The sequence below is a fragment of the Alexandromys fortis genome, unplaced genomic scaffold (genome assembly GCF_014885135.2).
Source record: "Alexandromys fortis isolate MF-2015 unplaced genomic scaffold, M_Fortis_MF-2015_v1.1 scaffold_44, whole genome shotgun sequence".
NCBI classification, from domain to species: Eukaryota; Metazoa; Chordata; class Mammalia; order Rodentia; family Cricetidae; genus Alexandromys; species Alexandromys fortis.
In genome coordinates, this window is record NW_026067921.1 from 8,145,800 (window position 1) to 8,152,848 (window position 7,049).

The following is a 7,049-nucleotide window of genomic DNA, read 5'->3' on the forward strand; positions in this document are numbered from 1 at the left end:
GCAGCACAGATGGGTGGGGTGACACCCGCCTGACACTGCCATTGGTGTGAGGTGCGTCAGCCTACCGCAGTATACAGCCCAGCAGGTCAGGTTCATGCCTTTAACTGTTTCTTGGTGAGTTCATTGCCATTCTCTGCAGCCCTTGTCACTTGCCCTCGATGCTCCAGCCTGACCTAGCAGCTGCCGTTGTGGAGACTGCACACCTTTCAGACCTTAGCGAGTGGCGTGAGCTCACATCTGCCTGGCTATCCCTTCCCTTCCGCCTCTGTTCTTGGGTGTAGAACACCAGTGAGTTGTCTGTGCTGAGGAATAGTGAATGAATGGACAAGAGCAAGAAGCCGGGAGACCTGCACAGGCACCCAAACCTCTCCTCTGGATCTGTCATCTGAATGGGGAACTGAGACTTGATAATCTCTGAGGTCTATGCTGGCACAAAGTGACCTATTTATGATGTTGTGGAATAAGTCTTACGATGAGGAACCAAACACTACATTTCGTCTAGACCTGAGTGTCCAAGAGCATCCTGTCCTGGTGACATGACCGGCCTTCCTGGCTGTCCTGCCTGAGGTTACTGTCCATTCCCACTGACGCTACTGATTGCTTATAAGTGGCTATCTAAATCTAATGCATCCTTTTAGTGAAGTCTTGTGCATGCGGATGGTAAGAATACAAAGAAATTGCTTAAGAAATCCTCCTTCGTAAAAATGCATATGCAGTGTGGGTCTCGTACTCATAGACACACTGGTAGCCGGTGGCAGGCGGATAAAGCAGAAGCAGTCGGGAGATTCCCCCAGGTCTGTATCTCTGTACCACTGTCACAAAGGGTGTTGTTTAAGGGTCCTGGGGTCTTCATGGTTTCGTGCACTCATACTTGCCAGGAAGTATAAGCTGTGTGTATGAGAAATGAGAGGAAACCCCATCAAGGTTCCGATTACAAAAGTGAGCAGAGCTGTTCTCTTCCTTCTGTCCCTCCTTCCTTACTTTAGTTCTCCGTTCTGTCTCCTTTCCTTTCACCCTTCGTCCTTTACCTCATTTTCCACTTTCTTTCTCTTTCTTCCTTTAACTTGAGGAAGCTTCCAGGCTTGTGGGGGAAGCTCACTGTGCAGGCACAGCATGCATGCAGTCGGAGGCTATGATGGAGCATGCACCGTAGGGCATCTGATCATAACCTGGGCGCCTGCACTCAGGACAGCTCTTCTGTGCCTGCTCGGTCAACACAAACACTAGGTTTTGTGGAGATTGCTGCTAGAGGTTTCCCTTTTCAGATAGGTTATGGATAGGAAGGCAAGTAGAGTGTGTCTCTCCAACACTTGAGTGAGCATTACCAGATTTGTTTGGGTGAGAAATTGAAAAACTTTTCAAACGTTACTTATTTCACAAATAAATTAGAGCAAGAATGTCTTCATTCAGTGTTCCTTCAGAAGAGGATCTGGAACGGGGGGGGGGGGGGGAGGGGGCTAATTCTGTGATGTGTACAGTGACTAAGGGGAAATACCAGCAGTGCCATCAGACTGGAAACAGTCAGGAGAGTGGGGGGCGGGGCACGACAGGGACACTGGACACAACAGCCACTGCCCTGCCCTGCTGAAGAGCAGACAGGTGGGCTAGCTCAACCTTAGTTTGTAAATGTGGACACTTGGCAGGTTCTGAAGCCAGAAGCTTTTCAGGGCAGCTTGGTGTGTTTCCTGTTCCTGGGCGGATTGAGGAGCTTGAGTTCTTTGCAGACCCCACTCCCCAAGGAAGCAAGCTAAGGAAGAGATTTCTGGTTCCCATAGTCAGTCTGGACTCTCAGGATCTCTCAGAACAAAGTGGCTCATCTTCCTGGTCCTTCTGAGTGGAAACAACGAGGGCTTTAGAACTAACCCATTTAGAAAGCTTTCCAAAACCAGCAATTGGAGCAGAAACTCAGTAAAGCCCAGAATTATCTGTGAGCCCCTTTCTTTATTAAGGAAGAATGGTGGACATTGCGCTCTTTCAGGTTTGTGTCTGATCATGTGTTTAATCCATTTAAAAATAAACTTTAATATTACTAGCGTTCTTTACATGAAGTTCTAGGTCTTTTGTGAACAAACAAAGCAGGACACTTTATGACAGGAATCACATCTAGAGCCCAGTGGTTGTTTGCCACTGCTAAGTACCCAGACAGCTGGGGGATTCTGGGATGAAGACGTGTGGAAGGTTTTAATCACAGGTTTTTTTTTTGTGGACCCTCCCCCTTTAAATATCACCTTACAGTAGTTGCTTCTTAATGAGTGACTGATTGTTTACTGAAGTTTATACCAGGGATTTGAACATTAAACAGTTCTAATCAGAATGCAGTTTTGGAAGAAAATTCCTGTACATTTTCTTTCCCTTACATCAGAACTATAAAAATAAATTGACATACCCCCTCTGGGCATGTAATGGTTTGAGAAATCCCGTCGTTCTCTTTTTGAAAACTTGGAGTATAATAAATGAGTTCAGAAGAAATATAATTATAGTTCTTAAACTGTAAGCCTCTGGAAATGGGTAGGGCCATTGTAACTTCCACCTCTTTAAATAGAAGAGCCACATGCAGCTAGAATAAAATTTGACCTCTCAAGAGTGACTACCATCTAAAAAAAAAAATCTGCAGTTATAAAATCATGTTTTCCTTCTCATTTTAAATGATTATTTTCCTTACTTGCTTACTTTATCAGTGAACAAGAAACACACTTGGGTGTTTCTTTAGGCAACAGGACCAAGAACCCAGCAGTTGTTACCTGCCTAGATTAGGTCATTAGCATCTAGGGGATGATAGTGGTTGACAGGACCACCTGAGGGGAACATGGATTATAATCTCACTTCTGGCTATGTAAACCTTTGCTCTCCATAGCAGAGCCTTCTCTTGAAATAAGCTTGACATGGAAACCTCAGAGGAGAGTGCTCTGGGAACACTGGGTTTTTTAAAAGCTACTAAAAATGACAGAGCTTCTCAGAAGTGTTTCTCCCCCAAGAGTTCTCCATTGGCTTTGAGTGCTGCGCTCAGACCCTCCTACAGGCACCGTCCGTCCTCCCCTCCAGACCTGGGTTTACAGCTTGAGTTGTCCTCTAGCTGCCCGAGCACTGTTGGTTCAACCTAAGGCTGGGAAAAGCTGCAAATTGCCACAGACACAGGGAATTTAGTGTGGGGCAGATACTGAGCAGCCACAGAAAGTTCCATCTTGTTCTGTGAAGGGAGTGGAAGATGGCTTTCGTATCCCAACTGCAGATTGCACGGGGTGTCCACAGTTAGCAGTGCATTTATATTGAAAAGAGATGACCTGACATTCGTGTAGCTAAACATAATTCATAGTTTTTGTGGAAAGGTGAAACACAGAAGACTGCTTTTCAAACAACTCTGACTCACACAAACAACTTGCAACTGCTGGCGGGTTTGTGCCGCCAGCATCTAGCATTTTGACCTGTTGACTTAGACCCCTGCAGCAGGGTGCTACCCTGCATATTTACTTGCTCAAACTTAAAATCTCTGAAACAATGTCTGTGTTCTGCTGAGACTGCCCGCTTTCATGAGTGCTTAAGTATCCCCAGAATGTGTATACCATCCCTCTTTCCGAGGCTGGCCTGTACACACTGGGGAAGTTTAACCCTGCAGAGATCTGAATAGCTGCAGGCCTTTCTCAGGAAAGGCTACTCTGTCAGAAACAAGTTTAACTCAGGAACTGTGATTGGTCCAGGGTTTTGACCAGAGGTCTATTTGATTTGTCTAGAGACTTTCTCTCTGTGTAAGCGGCATGCATTTGTGTCTGCAGCCCCAGAAGGTGTCAGAAGGAGACTAAAATAGCCCTGCCACTGGGACAGAGTGAAGCCCGTTTGGCTTGTGCCTTATTTGTCCCTCCAGTAATTCCGAGTTGTGACGTCAAGGCTGCCATTCAGCAGAGAGCAATAGGAAACAGTTAGCCTCTCTCTGCATCAGTGGCCTGTACAAGCCGCTGTTCCTAGGCATCCAGAATGCTCTGTCTGGCAAAGCTGTGCATTCCATGCCTGGGTGACTTGGTTAAATGGAGGAAACCAAATGCTGTTCCCTGAATGGTCTCCAAGACAAACCTCCCCCCCTCCCCCGCCCCCAGGCGTCTCAAGTTTAGGCCCCACAGCTTCCAAGGACTGAATGGCTGGGCCCAAGCTTCTGTTCTTTCAGCTCCTGTGCAGCCTCTGAGACAGGAATACCATTAGCATCAGCCTTGATTGGCAGCCTCCTCCACAGCGTCATCACCATGCCTCAGGTCAGTACTGCAGGATCCCTTCTGGAAAACAAGTGCTGTCCTTTCGAAATCACACTCAGAAATGTCATCTGGTGAATGACAGGCCACCTTTTTCCTCCCCCAGCTTCTCCCACCCCCAGTCTCAGATTTTTGAATTCCAGGAAGATATGTGCGCATATTTTAATCTTCTCAGCATTTATGTGCTCTTGTTTATTTGTATTTTTATGAAGAGCAGTGCTTTGCTTAGGGGAGAAGGAGCAGACTATAAATCAGAACCGAGTGTTTAGGAAAAAGCTTGCTCCTCTACTGCAAACACAGTAATCTCGGGTGACCAAACACTCCCTGATCATGTTTTGATCCCTTACAGTAATGGATGCCTCAGCTCTACCAACTTAATACTGAGTCATCCTCAGCCATGCTTCCTTGAGTTTCTTTCTGGCGAGCTCAGAAGTGAGTGTTTCAGTCACTAGGAAAAGCATGGGTATGGCAAACCACACTATGTTTCAGGGTTGTTTGAGACAAGTCACTGTGTTTGAGGTTTTGCATTAGAAATCCCATTCAGCCTTTCTCCGAATACCCTTTCTGTAAACCTTGGACTGAAGGATGTTGGCAGAAAGCAAAACCACTTAATCTAATACATACACAAATACATATGTATATTTAATGTCAGGATCTTGATAAAGTGAGGTGTTGATTTGGAGACAGGATCTTGCTATATAACCTAGACTATCCTCACATTGAGTTTAATCCTTCTTCATGCTGGGATTGTAGGTGTGAGCCAACACACCTGGTTCACTGGCGCCAATTACATATGGGTTAGTTTTTGTGGTTCTATTTTTTTTTTTTTTTAGATAGGCTCTCCCTATGCTTTGCATAGCTTGATTGGAACTTGTGATCATCCTGCCTCAGCCTCCAGGATGCCGTGATTACAGTTCTGTGACACCACCCCAGATTGTTTTCTGAGGTGGTCTCGCTCAGTAGCCCAGCCTGGCCTAGAGATTCCTGTGTAGCCTAGATTGGGCTCACATTCCCAGCAGTCCTCCTGCTTCAGCCTCATAGGTTTTGAGATTACAGAGCTAGGCCATCACCCCTTGCTGGTGAGGCCTTTTCTCAGATTATTATAATACGAAATTTCCCTTGGTCCCCAGCTCTTCTGGAAGGAAGTGGAGATCTCTAGATGGTTGGGTAAAGACAGACTAGATGCAATCCGTGAACCACATCAAGTGATGATTGAGCGCCACGTGAAGTCTGCTTTGTGCTTGCAGGCAGGGCCTGCTCAAGGCCAGCCTAACAGCTTGCAGATGCCCTGTCGGTATAGAAGTAGTGTGGTATCTGGAGCCTGTGAGCTTGGTTTCTTCAGACTTGTGGAGTAGGCCTACCTGCGGCTGTTGGAATGAAGGAGACAACCAGGGTACCACCTTGCAGCTGTGCTGGAGGTGAGTGTGATTGACAGATGCTTGCAGTTTCTCTTACACTGTTTGAGGAGGCATTATCTGAAGGTATCCCAATACAAACTGACTTCAAATTGAATCAACTGCTTTATTAAGACTGTATGTCATAGTAGAAAATAATTTGTTTTTTATTATGTGAAAAAGATTTGAGATATGATAGTCATGTTATTTTTTGGTCAGAGATTGAATGTCAGCTTCTAGACTTTAGAGAGGAAGATTTTTGTAGAAGCGCTTGAAATTTTTAAATATACAAGCTACTCTTAATTTAAGAAAAAGAAAATCTAGCCTTCGTGTTGAAATTTCTCTTCCTTAAGCCTGACTCTTCAAACTCTTGACTGTGTAACTGCAGAGGTCTTACACACCTGCAGTGTAATTCAAACTCTTGACTGTGTAACTGCAGAGGTCTTACACACCTGCAGTGTAATTTAGTGTCGTTTTGTCAATCTGAGGACAGTTTCCCGTTTGTAGGGATGACAAACTGACCATATTGTGTTTGCACTCTATTCTGTGGTGTTAGCCAGTCAAGAAGGTGAAGGAGAAGAGACACTGGTAGCACAAGGCCTGGACACTCGTGACTGTGTGTGTCAGCGTTATAATTAGGGTGAACTTCACTTCCCTGCTGCATAGTGGCAGCTGCAGGAATTGAGGTGATTCCTCAGGAATTAAGAGCCCCCACCCAAGTATATAGTATTGTCTTACCCTTTTCTTTTTGTATGTGTGTGCACATATGTGTGTGCAGATACGTGTGCTGGCCACCGAGGCCAGAGGAGAGCTTCACGTGTTTTCTGTCTATCACTCTCTGCTATATACCCTCTGAGACACAGATTCATACTGAGTCTGGAGCTTTCCAGTTTTTTCTGTTGAAAGAGCTGTGGGTTGCATTCCTGTCGCCCTGCTCCCAGCTGCCTGGCTAGCTTATGCCCCGAAATAACAACACACAAACTGTATTCATTTAAACACTGCCTGGCCCATTTCTATTAATGTGTGTAGCACCAAGGTACGCTTGCTGGGTAGATTCTAGCCTATGTCCATCCTGGGTCGGAGCTTCATCGCATCTGCCCCAGAGAGCAGCGCCTCGCATCTGAGCTTTTCCTCTTCCTCCCAGCATTCTGTTCTATTTACTCCACCCACCTAAAGTCTGGCCTATCAAATGGGCCAAGGCAGTTTCTTTATTAGCCAGTGACCTTCCTCCATCAGTTTTAGCCTAGTTATTTTTTTCTGTGTTTCTATGCTCGTTGGCCAGCAAACCGTAGTATGCCTGTCTCCCCTTTCCCTCCCCACCCTCTAGTGCTGGTGTCACCGTGCTGAGCTTTTATGTGAGTGCTAGGGATCTGAGCTCGGTTGTTATCCAGCATTCTGAAAACTGTGCTCTTTAAAG